Source organism: Plecotus auritus, assembly GCF_963455305.1.
Source record: "Plecotus auritus genome assembly, chromosome: 3".
Taxonomy (NCBI): domain Eukaryota; kingdom Metazoa; phylum Chordata; class Mammalia; order Chiroptera; family Vespertilionidae; genus Plecotus; species Plecotus auritus.
In genome coordinates this window covers 30,891,584-30,908,078 of record NC_137772.1, presented here as the reverse complement: position 1 = coordinate 30,908,078, position 16,495 = coordinate 30,891,584, and positions in this window count along the sequence as shown.

The window sequence follows — 16,495 nt, the reverse complement described above, 5'->3', positions numbered from 1 at the left end:
GGCCTATTTAAAAATAGTGTCAAAACTCCACTGCTTCTTATTTTAAAAAGGGAACACCCAGTAAATATAATATTTTTATCTCCTCTGTCGGTCATCAAGTTCTTTGCCAAACACTGCTTTAAATCCTTTGTGAAACAAAGGACAAATAAAGAAAGAAAATAAATAAGATGGTGCCCCACAAGGTACATTATCAGGAAGACACCCTCCCACTCTAGCAAAGATGCCCCTGGATGTGAGCAGGTGTGGGTGATGGGACTGAAAAAAGCCCCAGCATCTGTGGGCCTCTGCTGGGACCCTGAGTATTTATTTGTCTCATGAGCCTCCTGGATTTGCAGCTCTGAGAAGCTGAACCCAAGTCTAGATGCAGGCTTCCCCTGGGGTGCGGACACCTTGGATCTCCGTAGCCTGTGCTCTTTGAGACAATGGGCACCTGGTTGCCCAGTGGAGGTGGAATGGCACCAGAGCCAGAGGCCTCGGTCCTGTGCATGGCCAGCCCTCAACTCCAAGTGGAAGCAAAAGTCAGTGAGTGAGGTGTCTCCCCAAGGATCCCCAACACAGAGGTTGGGATCCTCATCCAGATGCCCAGACACTAGACACGGGGCAGCACCACCCATGTAAGTAACTGTCACACACACCGCCTCCTGCTGCTAACATCTAGCAAACCAGGCACACCCCCTCCTGGTTAAACCCAGGGCACTGACCCTGCTTTACATAGGAGCAACCCAAGCAGTCCTCTGAGGGGTGACGGAGGGAGACCAGCACCTTAGTCTGCCATCAGCTCCCATGGGGCTCTCAGGCTCACCTGACATTGCAGTTGAGGAGCCTCTGTCGGGCCTGATTTTAAATTAATTGCCTGTTTGGAGAGAGGAGGGTGCCAGGAAATGAGCCCCGCCCCTGGACAAAGCCCAGCTGTGTGCACGGACCTCACACTTCCTGCTTAGCCTCAGTGCCGCTTTGGCCACCATGCATGTCCGTCACATCTGGCTGACCTGTCCTGAGAGGAGACACCACAGCGACCTGGACCTCACCATGGACGGTGAAAACTGACAAACCCAGCTCTTCCTAAACACCCAACCAAAGCTTAAGTAAAAAAATCCCTTCCTGCCCTGGCCGGTGTGCTCAGTGGTTAGAGCATCGGCCCGCCCACCGAAGGGTCTCAGGTTCAATTCCGGGTCAAGGGCACATACTGGGTTGCAGGTTCAATCACCAGCCCTAGTCTGGGTGCATGGGGAGGCAACCAATGGATGTCTTCTCCCTCTCTCTTTCTCCCTCTCCACCTCCCTCCCTTTATCCTTCCTTCCTTTCTAATCTCTCTAAAAATCAATGGAAAAAATATCCTCAGGTGAGGATTGACGACAACAACAACAAAAATAAAATAGAAAACCCTCCTGTAAATGAACATTCAAGTCAGAGAATAAAGGAGGTTGCAGCACACATCAAGGAAGCTTCTCCGGAAAGAAAAGTCTAGAAAATTGCTCAGCGGCAAAGGCAGCAAACATCAAGGAGTCTTCAAAACACAGAAATCCATCTTCTGCAAGAGAATAGCATCGACAAGAGTGCTGGGCAGTGAGGCTCACAGCATCAGCTTCTGCTGAAAACCCGGGGCCCACGTGTGTCCACAGAACTTGAGACGCACACACGTTAGGTTTCAAAGACACTCTGTGGCCCCTGAAAGTGCGTGCCCTGTAACTGTGGGTGTTACTCTCTTTTCCATGTCCAGAGCAGAAAGAGAGCAGGTCCATTTCCTGAGTAGAGGAGCTGGGGATTGAGAAATAAAAAAAAAAAAAGAGAGACCAGACACGAAAATAGAAGGAAAAGGCTGGGAGCCGGGTGGGACCGCCGTCCTCTCTGATGGAGGGACAGGGACCCAGAGCCGATGCAGCAAGTTTATTTTATACCCCCAAATACCAGGGGGTTTCACCAGAACTTAGGATCAAAGGAGCTTATTTGTATTCTTGAGTAGGCCCAAGCATTCCTGGTGCTTGACTGGATTTACATATCAAAGCCCGCTCCCTGGCACCTGGACAAAGGTAAGAAGTCAGTACTATAACACTCTCCGCCTTCTTGGGGAATGTGTATCCGAGACGCGGCCCTGCCAGTCGCCTCGGACTCAGCTGACAATAATTTAAAGAATGCCCATGTGCCTTCCCAGGGGGCCCTCTACATGTAACATTAAATCTTAAAACTGGACACACGATGTGGCTCCTCGGGCATCTGTGTTATAGAAAAAATAGCTGAGGGAAAAGTCGGGAGAAAAAACAGTCCAAGGTAGTTCCAAAAATCCTCTTAAGATAACGTGGTTATCGGTGATTTTTATTTCCGTCCTTATACTGTTATACAATGTTCAAATATTGTAGACTGAAAAGGCATTGTCTTAGTGACTAAAGATAAATTAGAATAATATAACGTCCCGGGCAGTGGTAGGAAATGCCCCTGTGCTTTTCAGGAGACTAGCGTGGGGCGAGAGAGCATTGTGGCCACGTCATTAATTAGCTGGCAGTGCCATCCAGTGTCCCAGCAGGACGTGGAGACCCCAGGAGGCTGCTGTGATGACTGTGAAAGACGGAGATGGAGTGACATTGTACTTTCCTCACCACAGCGGTTCCTAAACAAAAGCTTCCTTGGACTCGTGCACCTGGAAACACGGTGCTGAAAACGACCTTCCGATCACTCTGCAGCCTCCCCTTCCTCTGTAATTGACTGGAGTATTTCCCGTGATCAGTTCTGCTCTGGCCCAGCTGGGCCCAGGTGCAGGAACAGAATGTACCCGAGCCCGGATCCCAGTGTCCTCACTCCACCTTCCTGACTGTCGTCAAGAAGGTGAAGATAGATTATCTTCCCCCGGGAGAAGCTGCGACAAACCGAAGCTCTCAGCCCTTATCCCAGAATGTGTCAGGACTGGTGTCTGCGTTGGAGTCACGGCCCCTCAGTAGAGGCACTCTGTATGCGACTCACCTGCCCAAGTCACACACACTGGCTGTGTCTGAGTGAGGCAGGTACAGTCTGAGGCCCACCACATCCATGCCTGCCGGTGACCCACAAGGAGATGGTGCCCTCAAAGGCTGAAGCTGGTGGAGCCCCCCAGAGCAGCCAGGACAGACACATGCCAAGTTCAGCACCAAACCTTAAAGTGCCAAAAGCAGCAGGGCTCTGTGAAAAGGTAGAAGTGTGTGCTTGGACGAACTCCAGGTATAGATGCCTCAAGTGACATAAGGAAGAGATCCACGGGGGACAAGGCCTGGTGTGCCCGGCACTTTCCTCGTCCTCGCTGTACACAGCTCCCAGGATGCCCATGTGCACTGAGAACACGGAGCAGGGCTCCATAGCATGTGCAGGCAACGCGTCCGTAGCTGTGGGGTCAGTTACTGTGAGAGTGAAAGGAAACCACTATCCAGGGGGCTGTTCAAAGCTCCTTTGGAGGCCGGAAAACAGCCTGCAACCTGAGTGAGGAGCAGAAATGGAGGCCTCAGACGCGCCAGTGGTCCCGACGGGGGTGGGGGGGGGGGAGGGGGGGAGGCGCGCTTCACTTTGGAAGTTCGAACGTGTCATTGGCCTTGATAACTTTGGCTCTAAAGGACAAATCAAAGGACCTCTGGTCGCAGAAGCTTTGGGCTTTATACTTTGCAAACCTTCTCTGATGTTCGCCGTCCACTGTGCTTCTTCCTGCCCTGGAGATGTCTGGGGGCCCCTCCTGGGCTGGGGCACCGGGCGTCTGGCCACCCCTAGCCATGGGCGTGGGCACTGCAGAGCCTTGCGCTGGCTCGGGACGGGCAGACGTCTGGCTCTTGGCCACCTGCAGACAGTGTTCTCCCGCCTTCTGTGGCACTCCACGTGGCCCCTGGCCACCCGTGGGGGCTGGTCTCTGGGACTGCCCACTTGCACCTGTGGTAGGTGCAGGTGCCACAGCCAATGAATTGCCTGTGGGCTGCACCAAGTGGTGGGGTGCCATCCTGCTGGCCTGGGCCTGTGCCGGGTGCCCCTGCCGCTCTTCAGTGTGGACACTGTGCTGCCCTGAGGGGTCCTCGACAGTCTGCACCCACTGCCCTGGGGGGCGATCTGGACCCTTCTCAGCATGTCGGCAAGAAGTCTCCACATCAGCGATCGCCCTGTCACGCCCCACCACGTCATCCCGGGGCTGTGTCTGCGCCTCTTCAGAGCCACACAAGGGGGTCTTCTGGTTTGAAGGAGGGACTCCCTTCTGACCAGAACCCTTCGGCCCCACAGGCCCTGACACCCTCTCCTCTCCACCCCCCAGACCTGCCTGTGACCCTGGCCTCTCTCCACACTTGATTTTCCCTGGGTCCAAAGGAGCAACTCCCTTTCGACCAGGACCCTTCGGCCCCATAGGCCCTGAGACTCCCTCCTCTCCACCCCCCAGGCCTGCTTGTGTCTGTGGCCTCTCTCTGACCTCTATGTCCAGCAGGACACCAGCTTGTGTGCGGGATGCAGGCGGCAGGTGTGCCTGGAGGCCGGGACACGTCTGGGGGACCCCTTCTGCTCCTGTTGATGGCACTGAGGGGAACTGATGGGAAAGCCCAGCAACAAGAGGAAGCCGTTTTTCAGACACGTCGTGCTTCTCATCCCTGGCCCGCTGCTCCTCAGAAGACGCTGGGGGCTTGTCCAAACCGTGGCGCGGAGGCCCCTCTATGCCACCTCCCTGCGGTGTGGGGTGATGTGAGGATGGAACCGCGGACTTCGTGTTATTCCCCTGAGGACCTGCTTGAGCAGCTGCAGTATTTCTGCTTCCTACTGTGGCATTCGCTTTGTTGGCTGCCGGTTCATTTGAAACCCCCAAGCCGGGTTCGTCAGACGTGAGTGGGGGGCCCGTGGCCGCCTGTGGGAGTGCGGTCAGTGATTCCGAGGTCTCAGGCTGGCGCTGCCCCAAGCCTCTGCAGCCATGGCCCTCTGCCACTCTGCTGCTGGGGGGCTTCGAGGGCCCTCCTGGTGCCAAGAAGAGGTGGCTGTTGGGTGCAAAACCGAGATCCTCTGCTACAAGACTGTGACCTGTTGGTGAGGAGCCAGATTCTCTCTTGTGCAAAGGGGTCCCCTGTTCAGGAGAACTGATTTTGGGGTTCACGGTGTTCCCTGGTACTGGTGCTATGTGACTCTTGGTGACCCCTGTGGCTTCCCCTCGTCCGGGGGCTTTGGCACTTGGTTTGGGGCTTTCCTTTAAGGAGTTTGGTCTGTTCTCACCAACATCCTGGCTGGCACCTTCTTCAGCCATCAGTAGGGGCTGAGTGGACTCAATTAATGGTGGCCCCCTGAGTTCTGCTTGCTCATGCAGGATGTTCTGACCCACTGTGGTCACATGCTCAGACCTCGCCCAGTCCTCGGCCGGTCCCGCCAGCAGTGTTGGGGCGTCTGTCGAGTCTCCCTCACTGGGAGATGGCACTTGCTGACCACACAGGGCAGAGCGGCTGTTTCCCCTGGGACCATTTTCCGAAGCTGTGGAGTAATGGGCTGGGTTGCCCCCGTCACGGACTGGCATTCCCTCTGATTCTGGCAACGGATGCTTCTCATACCTGAGCTCAGAAGCATCCTGTCCTGAAATACGCTCACGGTCCTTGAGCTTGTTTGAATTCCCACAGCTGCGTTGGTCTTCCTTTCCGCCAGCAGGACTTGGAGGTTTCAGCGTTGGAACTGCCTCTGGGGTGTCACCATCAATGCTGGCAGCACCCCTTAGGGGCGTGAGAGCCAGGTCTGCCCAGGAGTCCTGCTGAGAAGGGTTGCTGAGTCCCCTGGGCGTCCCTGCAGACTTGCTCGTTCCCATTGGGGCCACCTCGGTGCTTTTACTTCCTGTCGTCGTGGGAAATAGCGCGGGTGCATGTTCAACCTCGCCCTCTCCTCCCCGCACAGGAGAAGGTGGGTCTGCATGACCCGCTGCTTTCTGCAGAGCGACGAGAGGGAGTGGCATCTCGTGGACCACCGGGAGTCTGACGGTTATCTGCGGAGGCTCGCAGGCCAGCTGGGTGCGCCGGGCAGCCTGGGCGGCCGGCACGCTGAGCGGCGGGATCTGCCCTGGGACTGGCTGTTCCGGGAAATTCTCCTGGATGGCAAAGAGAGGTTCTTGCTCTGAGTCTGAAATGACTCTTTCCGTTTCATCCTCTGAACTGCAAACCATGAGGTCCACCTGTGGGGCCTCCTCTGCTACCTCACCTGGGGGTCCAGGGCAAGGGCCTGCCCTCGGCCCCTTCGCCCCCTGGGTATCATCTGAGGTGATGCCTGCTCGGGGGCCCTCCATCCTGTCACTTCCCAACACCCTGGCGTGCACTGGGCTGGCTGGTGTGAGCGAGGAGAACTTGGGTTCCAGGCCAGGAGGGGCTTTCCCGCTCTGGGAGGCAGGTGAGGGGGCGGGCTCAGGGAGGCACTCAGGCCCTGCACTCAGGGAGGCTGCTTGCAGGTTGGGAGCCATGGCCTGCGCTGCCAAGGCCTGGGGGGGCCCCCCATCCAGCAGCTCCTTTCCTGGTGTTTTGTTCCCATCAGGCACCATCTCCCCCGCGTTGGGGGACCTGCCGGTTTCTTTTGGGGGCATGCGCCTCAGGTCCGAGTGTCTGATCTTGGCGCAGTGGGACAGCCAGCTCCGGGGGCCGCAGACGACGGTGGCGATGCTGAAGGCTGGCATGGGCTCTGCCGAGCAGGCCAGAAAGCGGACAGGGGGCATCCTGATGCAGGAGCTGGCCAAGGTGGCCGTGCAGAGCACGCGGGTCTCAGGCCGGTGCATTTTCTTCCTCTGCAGGTTCTTCTTCTTTCGCTCCTCTGTGTGGAGCGGCAGCACGCCGGCCTCTGAGCAAAGACACCCGCTCTGCTCAAACCGCTCCCGCAGCTTGGCGAGGACCGAGCTCTTCTTGCCCACGATCTTAGGCAGGAGGCCCCTGGCGGCTTTGGACTGCTGTGCAGGAGGCTTCTCACGAAGCCTCTTCTCCTCGGCCTCCTTCGCCTCTGCGGCCAAGAACTTCTTCAGAATGTTTTTCACGGTGTTTCTCCCGGCGGGCAGGCCCCACCGGGGCTTATCACCGCAGAGGGGCTCCTGGCCCCCCGCGGAACTGCCGGCCCCCTCTCTGGTCTTCTCCAGGAGCTTATTGATGGTGGTGGCCACCACGCTCCTGCCTGGGCCTTGCTTGTCCTTGAAGATCAGCCTTCCCACCTCCCGGGTCTTCTTGAGCCAGGGCTCCCGGCCAGTGCCCATGAACTTGGCCTGCAAGAGCTGGAAACGCGTGGGCCGCCGGTTGGCATCTTGGGGCTCAGGCTTCTGGCTCCCCTGGCTGTCTCTGCTCTCTGCCCTCTTGGTGGGAGGCAGCCCCTGGGGCCCGTCCTCATGGTGGGTGATGTAGAGCAGCAGGCTTCTGAGGATGGCGCGGACAGCGGGGTCGCAGGTCGCCTTGCTGAGCTTCTTCTTCAGGGCTTGGGCATCAACAGGTGTGTGACTACCGCAAATCTTGACACTCTTGGGGCTGTAGGGGAAAAAAACCACACACAATCATCACAGATATTATCATTTTTTCCAAGGTGACTCCATAGAACATTTCTTTTTTATTAAAAATTTTTTAAAATATATTTTTATTGATTTCAGAGAGGGAGGGAGAGGGAGGGAGAGAAAGAAACATCAATGATGAGAGAGATTTATTGATTGGCTACCTCCTGCATACCCCACACTGGGGATTGAGCCCTCACTGGGAATCAAACCGTGACCTCCTGGTTCATAGGTTGACATTCAACCACTGAGCCACACCAGCTGGACCACAATCCCATTTTAAATACCCAAGGATTCCAGGGGGAAGAACAGAAGAGTGGGAGGCAAGAGACTTGTATTCTAGTGCATCTCCGCCCACAACTCAGAGATGTCAGGGACGCCCATTGCCTCCCTGGGTTGCTGTTCCCTTTTCTGTGAAAGAGCAATCATTTCTGACCTAATATCCTCCTAGGGGCTTTGGCTAATTGACATTAAATAGTTTTGTGAAAGCAGTTTTGAAAACGACTTTGCATGTGAAAGGTATTTAATGTGTTTACAATGGACAATATCATAACTTGAATAAATGGGGGGAAAGCAAGCATAAAGAACTTATATTCTCCGTGTGGGTCTGTGCATATCCCTCACTTTAAGTATGAGAGATAGGGTTAACATCACAGTTATATCCTGACTCAATCACAAACTGAGCCTCTGAGAGCAATCAGAGAGACCCCCAGCCCTGGGTATGAGGGGACTCAGCTTCAGGGTGGGGGTCACTGGGGCAGAACACCTGGGCAGTGGGTGGTGAACCCCAAAGCAGGCGGGAGAGGGCTTTGCTACAGAGTGGCAAGAGGGCTGGGGCACTGCTGGGACCTGCCTTCCTGAACCCCTTTGAAAATGCTCCCAGAGAAACCCTCAGGCAGAGGGAGCCCGAGCCATCAGCAAGCCATTCTACGCCTGTGAGACCCTTCTCAGCAAGGCTGCAGATTCCCTCATCTCAGCCAAGCCACTGGCAGGCTGTGACCTCAGCTCTCTTGAGGGCCGAGTCTCTGATCTATGACCAGGTTTCTCAGCATCCGGGCTGAGTGGCTCTCTCTTGAGAGGCTGGTACCCAGGGGTGCACCTGCCAACTACCCTGTCAGAGCCAGAATGTCCTTCCTGGTGGGGAGAACCACCTCCAGCCTCTTCAAACAGTATTTGGTCAATTTGCACCCAGAATTATAGCCTAGCTATGACACGGTCCCGTAGGATTAGGTCCCTCACCAAGGGCTCCAAGGACATGATCAGGATGTAGAGCAAAGATTGTGCAGTGCATGGGAAAGTCTTCACAGCTATTTAGAATATAAAAATAATTGGAAATACCCAACATGTCTAACACCAGGCTGCTTAAATATATGCATATTTACAGGAAAATAATCTGGTGCAGGAAAGTGCTTGTGATGTAAAGTTAGTTGGAAGTGCAAGCTGCAAAGCTGTATGTGGACTTTGGCCCAACTGTGTTTTTAAAAATTTGCGCAGACACACAGAGATGGAAAACAGATGAGAAGGAAATACACTAACACATTTTTCTTTTTGTAGTTCTATACATTTTTCCAAAAAAAGAGAGTTCTATTTTCAGAAGCCACATACAAATGTCCTTTTAAAAAGCTGTCCTGATCACTTATGGGGGAGCACCAGCAGCCCTCCCCTTTGACGGTCCACCTCACGGACAGGGATGAGTCCTCCCGTGGCAATCTGACCCTGCCCACTGGGCGAGCCCACAGGATCACCCAATGCCAGGGGATGGATCTCAATACAGAGAATTTCCAGGCAAACATAACTTTGGAGTTCTGCCTCCTTAGCCTCCCTGGCAACCTCAAATTCACCTCCATGCAGTGAATTCACACAGAGAGTGTCTGATGTCTCGGACCCTCAAAGACATCAGAGCCCTGAGGAGAGTCCTTAAAACCCAGAGTGCTGGGCGGCCCCACCACAATTCTGACTCAGTCTGTCTTTGAGGAGCCAAGAACTTGCATTTCAAACAGGTTCCCTGCATGGCCGATGCAGCTGTCCAGGGACCCCAGTTTAAGAACCCCCAGATTAGACTGAGATCTTTCTCGACCTCAGACAACTGGGGATTTGGAGAACTAAAGCAGTGGATTAGGCTCCTAAAACAGAACAATATCTGAACCCACTCCTAAGCCATGACGTGGTGTGAGCCAGCACAGCCTGGGAATAGCCACTGCACAGAAATCCCGGGGACACGGCCACCCACCAGCACCAATGAGGCTGAGAGGCCTGATGCTCACTGAGAACTGGCAGGAGGGGCCAGCCCACCCAGGACAGTGCCTGGCTGTGTCCTTGAAACTGGAAAGCGCCCCCATGCCACTGAAAGTCCTGGACCAGCGTCAGGGATTCGGGAAGACAGAGGAGCAGCTGAGTTCTGTGCTGTTTCAGCCTTTGGTGCCTCTTGCTCTATTTGAGAAGGTTGGCATCACACCTCGCCTGTCTGTGGCCCCGGCATCATTGCCACATTGCTCACTTTCCCTAAACCCCCAGGTGGTCTGCTGGAACGGCCTCTCTCCCACAGGATTAGGTCCCTCACCAAGGGCTGCACCAGGTTACCTGAGACCTCCTTTGACAAGAACAGCAGCCAATACCAGGGACTCAGTGGTCCAGGCCAAAGCATTTCAGGGGCTTCCTCCACAGCCCTCAATGCATCTCTGCCAATTTTTACAAAGGCAGCCTGAAAGAGACCTGGCCCAGGAGCCATAGGGAGGGGGGCGGGGCTGGGGGCGGGGAGGAGCTGGTCCCTGTGGCTGAGTGCTGGGACATCAGGGGAAAGCCCTGCTCAATGCAGATGCTCCATCCGTGATCTGAGAGTTGTCACGTCTCACATCTTTGAAATAAGATGAATGTAGTGACCAGTGGCATCATGGCCTGGTGGGTAGCTTGATTGGCTGGTGGCATTTCTTATTTCCCAGAGGCACATGGACCGTGGGCATCTCTGGGTTGGCTCAGTGGAATTCACCACAATGCTCTGCCACTAACTCCCTGGGCGCTTTTCCAGTGCCTGCTGGTGAGCACTCCTGCTCCTCACACTGGAGGCCTCACTGTATCTCATTGTCTCTTAGGGATGGTTGTCACCCCTTCCGCATCTGGGAAGTCAAAGCTGGAGATAGTCAGTGGCTTGCTGGAGTTCACAGGGCTGACGAAGTACAGAACCGGGATGAGGTGGGTGTCCAGCTTCGTGGAACATCAGGGGGATCACCCCTGGGCACTGCCCAGGTCTCAGCGCCTGGTGGACATCTGGGGCCTCACAGGCACATCACACGTGGCTAAACTGACCTCCCTGCACCCCAATCCCTTCTCCTGTTTTTCCTGCCTTCGCAAATGGCTCCCGCTGCCCCCAGAAACACCAGTCATCCTTGGCTCCCACACCCACACCCACGCATGGCTGAGTTCTGCAGTCCTATGGCCTGAGGATGGAGGAATCGTCTCTGCCACCCTCGCCGATGACACAAAAACCTCCTCTACCTGCTCCAGCTCTGCTCCCGCCTGCTGTTTTCTCTGAATCACGCCAGTGAAGGTTGCATTCAGACAGTGGCTTCCACTGACTTTAGAACTGAATGTGAACTGCCAGCGAGGCCTGTAGGACCCAAGCCTCATTTTGTGCCAATTCCTCCCGTTTACTGGGCCTGAGCTGCTCGGCCCTGCCCTCTCCCGAGTGTTCCTCTTTCTTTCTGCTACTCTACCCACCTTCCTCATCTTCCTTGCTCAGGTCTTGGCATAAGTGCCACCGTTCAAGGAGGTCCCCTCTGACCCCTTTTGTTTTGCTTTGTTTTGTTAATCCTCACTCAAGGATATTTTTTCCATTGACTTTTAGAGAGAGTGGAAGGGAGGGAGAGAGACACACAGAGAGAAACATCAATTGGTTACCTTCCGCACAGGCCCCGACCAGAGATTGAGCCTGCAACCGAGGTACATGCCTTTGATAGGAATTGAACCCGTGACCCTTCAATCCCCAGACCTACACTCTAACCACTGAGCAAAACCAGCTAGGGCAAAAATATGTGTGTGTTTTTAAATTGATTTCAGAGAAAGGAAGGGAGAGAGAGAGAGAGAGAGAGAGAGATAGAAGTGTCAATGAGGAGAGAGAATTATTGATCAGCTGCCTCCCACACGTCCCCTACAGGGGATCGCAACTTGGGCATCTGCCCTGACCGGGAATCGAACTGGCTTTGTGGGTCGATGCTCCGCTGAGCCATGCAGGCCAGGCTCGAGAGCGTTTCTTTGGCAGCACTCTCACAGTCATACTGAATTCTTGGCCTAATTACCTAACATCTATCTCCGCTATATTACGTGAGACTCTTCACACAGAGTGAAACACATAGCTCAGTGCCTGGCACATGCAGGGTCCTCCGTAGGCTTTTATGGACTGAATAACACACCTGTGGCTAAGCGACGTGCTGAGGGCCTCCCGCATCATCATCATTCCCTTCTATCAACGAGCCTCCCACGCTGACGGTGATGTGTGGAGAGCCCAGCTAAATGGGGAAGGGTTACAGCAGCAGTGACAGCGAATTCAGCACCAGAGTCGACTGTCCACACCCCATGTGGGAGCCTCTGGGTCTAGGACTCAGTTTCCAGGAAGGGCCTGGAAGCAGCCTGGTCTGGTGCCAGGTAGGACCAAGCTTCCGGGCCTCCCGAGTCACGTTGCCCGGCGGACTCCCAGCCTGGAGTCATTTGCTCACTTGGTCATTTCAATCATCTTTATGACTTGGCGGGCTGAGTCATTCAGATAACTGACACAGTTACACTGACAGCGTCCCTTGGGGACATTCGGATGTCTGAATAATGGCCCCAAGGGCCAGCCGTGTCTGAGCTCATCCGCTGCTCCGTGTACCTTCCCAACAGGTTCTGAGTCCCATGGTCTAAATAGAAAGATGAACAATGCAGCTGACAGCACACTCCTCTCAGCCTCCTGTCTTAGGAGGCGAATCGGAGAGCACATGAAGCTCGATGCTGATTTTATCCGTTCCTCTCTCATCCATCTGTGGCACATCTCAGTGACCAGACACCACTTCCCCGTGCTCCACGCCATGGTTTCGATGCTGAGCATCCGTCTCCTCTGGGAAGGACAGCGGTGCTCCGGCATGATGACAACGACACGTACCCGGTTAGACTTGCCGTATGTCCTTATGGTGCGTTATCGGGACAAGTCTTGTCCCACGCCAGCTCACTGTTCCAGCCAGCTCAGGGATTCCACATGTACATTTGTGAGCCAGTTATGAGGTTGATTGTGTTATCAAGACATTGATCAGCATCCCACTAAGCGAACAGCCCCCCAAAACTCCATGTCTCAGAGATGCTCCAAGCTGCCTAGGAGAGCCCCAGGTATATATCACAACTGGCTTTCTCTACCAGCCCACGGGTAGAGTTTCAAAGCATTCTGAAATGCTTTCATAATCAGCTAAGAAGTGTCTTCTCTCCCAGAGAAGGTCAGGATGCTTTTCTAAGATTTATAGGCCAAGGAATAGGAGCTTCGCCTTGCCAAGGTGGCCTTGCCCATGAGCCGGTGGCATCTGAAGTATGTCAGATGCAGGACGACATCCTGGGACTGTGACAAGAGAAGGGGCATGGCATGACCTCCTTCAATAAGTCATTACTGAGCTGGGCTCTGCGTTCCCTGCAGGGACACCCTACCAGCTCTTCAGGCCCAGGAGCTCAGCCCATCTGGCCCTTTGACCCACCTTGTACTATGCTCCAGCTGAACTGGCCACCGAATGTTCCCAGCTCATTCCTACCCCAGGGCCTTTGCTCGAACTATTCCCTCTGCTTAGTGCAGTCTGCCCTCGGGCCTCCCGCATCCCCTCCCGAGGTCACTCTCTGAGCACAAAACCCACAGGGCTCTCCAGCACATCCCCTGGATAACTGTCGCTGGAGCATTTTTAACAACTGAGATTCAAGTGCAGTTTCAAACACACCATGCATGTTTTTGTCTGCCCCTTCCCCCACTAGATTGTGGGCTCCACATGCGCAGGAACTCATTTTGTTCCCCACTTTCCTCCAGGGCTGTCAGCAAGGCCTGGCCAGCGCAGGCACTCAGCAAACGCCTGTGGAAGGGCCTTGTTTGGAGGCTTTGTTTCACCCTACAGGTCACTGCCAGGTATGACTGAAGCTTCCAGCAGCAACAGGTACCGCTCACCCACCCCAGACCTTCTTCCGGGCTCCCTCCCCTGCCTCACTCCATCCCTGGAGTGGTAGCCTCCTGAGCGTCTGTGACCTGACCAGGCTGTGCTCTTTCTCATTTCCAGACTTTGCCAGTGCTGAGCTTTCTAGCCTGGAACAGCCGCACACCCGACGAGCTCCTATTCATCCTTCACCATCTAGTTCAGATGCCCCTGCTCAGTGGAGCCTTTTCCAGTAGCCCAGCTGTGCCAGCCACCAACCCCCAACTGTTCCCACGGAGGCCTTTCAGTATCCCCCATGGGGTGTCAGTATGGACCTCTGGACCCCCAAAGTCATCGAATCAGAGCGTAAAGGGTGAGGGTGGTCCCTATTTTGGGGCACCCACATCATTCATCAGGGACCAGACAGCAGCCTGAGAGCCAGCCCATGTGGCTATTACAGCGGTGAGCTCATAAGGCCAATTCTAATGTTGGGTATTAATCATAACTTTTAGGCTCATTTTAACAGTAACTATTTTTCTAGTAAAGCACAATAACCAATGTCTGTTGACCATCCCATATTTTTTGTTAGTGACTAAGGAGCTCACAGTTGAAACTGTGCCAATGAACCAGTCAGAGAACTGAACCTCTGTTTTCCTTGAAATAAATCTGGCTACAAATTGGTGGGTGGTCTTCTGGGCTGGGGTACCCCATGGCCATGCACCTGAACCTCACAGGTGTGGCCTTGGCTGTGATGGACAGAGGGGTGCCTGTCCAACCCAGCTGACTGAGGCCCCTGAGTCTTGAATACTTTTTCAGGCCCTGAGATTTAATAAGTGAGCAAGCATTCTTAAAACACTCCTCTCACACTTACTTACAACTACTGTAGTGTGTGTGTGTATGTGTGGTGTGTGTATCTCTCTGTGTGTGTCAGTGTATGTATCTGTGTGTGTACACCCCTGTATGTGTATCTGTGTATATACACCTCTTTTTGTCTGTCTGTGTTTAAGTGTATACCTCTGTGTGTGTCTGTGTGTGTATCTGTGTGTGTATACCTCTCTTTGTGTGTCTTTGTGTAAGTATATACCTTTGTGTGTGTATCTGTATGTATATACCCACCTCTCTTTGTGCGTCTGTGTGTAAGTGTATACCTGTGTGTGTGTGTCTATGTGTGTTTGTGTGTGCAGTGAGAGGGAGACAAAATGATAGGGCAAATGTAGCCCAGTGTTAACAGTGGATGAAGCTGGGTGAAGGGGAACATGGGAGTTTTTGGAGCTATTTTGGTAACTTCTATGTGTGTGAAGTACTTAAAAACAAACCATTAGGATGGACAGGAGGAAGCAAAGCCATGGGAGACAAGTGCATTCCAGGGTCCTGAGAGCACAGATAAGCCCTGGTCCGCGGTGACACTGGGGACCCGGCAGTGCACTGACACCGTAGGCCTGGCGCCAGAGGAGGTCTCTGGGTTTTCTCAGGAGTGAGGGACATGAGGCTGTCTACACCAGGGAGCTTTGGGCTCAGAAGTCACCCTCCTGTGGGATGTCCCCGTGGTGATGAGGGTGGTGGTTGGTGGTTGTTGAGGCCGAAATGCTGTCCTTGGGCCGTGTGATGAGCTGTGAGCCCACCTTTTTGCCTGCAGCTTGGGCATCGTCACAGCGCCCGCTGTGCCCATGCAGATGAAGTGGGGTCAAGCACTTGGTGCCAGAGCTGCTGCACATGTGTAAGCTCCCATTCATGGGCTTGCCGTCTCGTTCAGTGCTGGGGCACCCGGAACCCACCAGGAGGCTCAAGGCTGACATTTTCCTTCCCGTGTTGATTCCCCCCCTATAATATTCTGCGGGAGCTTACACTTTATTTCTCCTTGAAAACTGGAAATAAGTCAACACGTGAAGGATTCTTAACCCAAGTGGTCACAGTGCCTGCACTGTTACTTAAAAGTTATCCCCACTTAAAGGAGCTTTGGGATGAAGAGTGTAAAACCCAGATGTTTGGAGGGGACATTAATTTGGACAGTTCCATCAGTTGACATCTGATCGATTTTTCCAGTTCTGTCTGCTAGGGGTGCTGGGGTCTCATAACTCACTGAGGGTCTCCCTGGGGGATTCAGGACTGTGGTCAAGTCTCGCTGAATTAGGGTGGCCGGCTGAAGATTGAGAGGTAGGAGTTGGGTTGTCAGACAGGCTGGATTTAAATTTCCACTCTCCGTTCACTACTGGCTCCAACCCCATGAAATATAAATCCCAAACCAAAGAGTTTGGGGACATGAATTCATCAAAATCAGCCTGAAGTCGGAAAACTTGTGAGCAGCGCAGGGAACCTGCTCCAACCCTGGAGCCACAGGAGCCGTGTGCCTGTCCATGGGACACGCGTGCCACCAGAGGGCAAACCCTTCCTGACGGCCATGACAGTTCCCAGCCACGGTCCTTGTCCACCCAGAGTCCCAGGCTCAGACCTCACCGCCATGTGCTATGTCAGCCATGGGGCCATGAATAAAGGGGTGTGGGCTGTAGGGGTAGGAGGAAAACAGGGTGTGGTCAGTCACATCTCAGGACACACACCTGCCACTGAGTCATCCTCACTTGTCAGCTGGGAATAAGAGGAAATAATACCCCCTCATCTGATGTTTACAGGGGCTGTGATTTCACATGGTGTTTAACAGCGTTCTTGGATCTAACGTGCTACTGATTGTCAGAGGGCTGTTACTTTGTAAATCTCAGGAAAAAAAAATAAACTCTGCCAATTAATGCTCAGGCACAATGAAATATACACTGCTTCTCAATTTAGAAATATTAAATGCAAAAAAAATGCATTCTGGAATTAAGAAATCACTGTGCTATTGGTTACGTTTAATTTCTTTCCAGAGGAGATGGGGAAGCAACATTTTGAAGTAAACATAAGG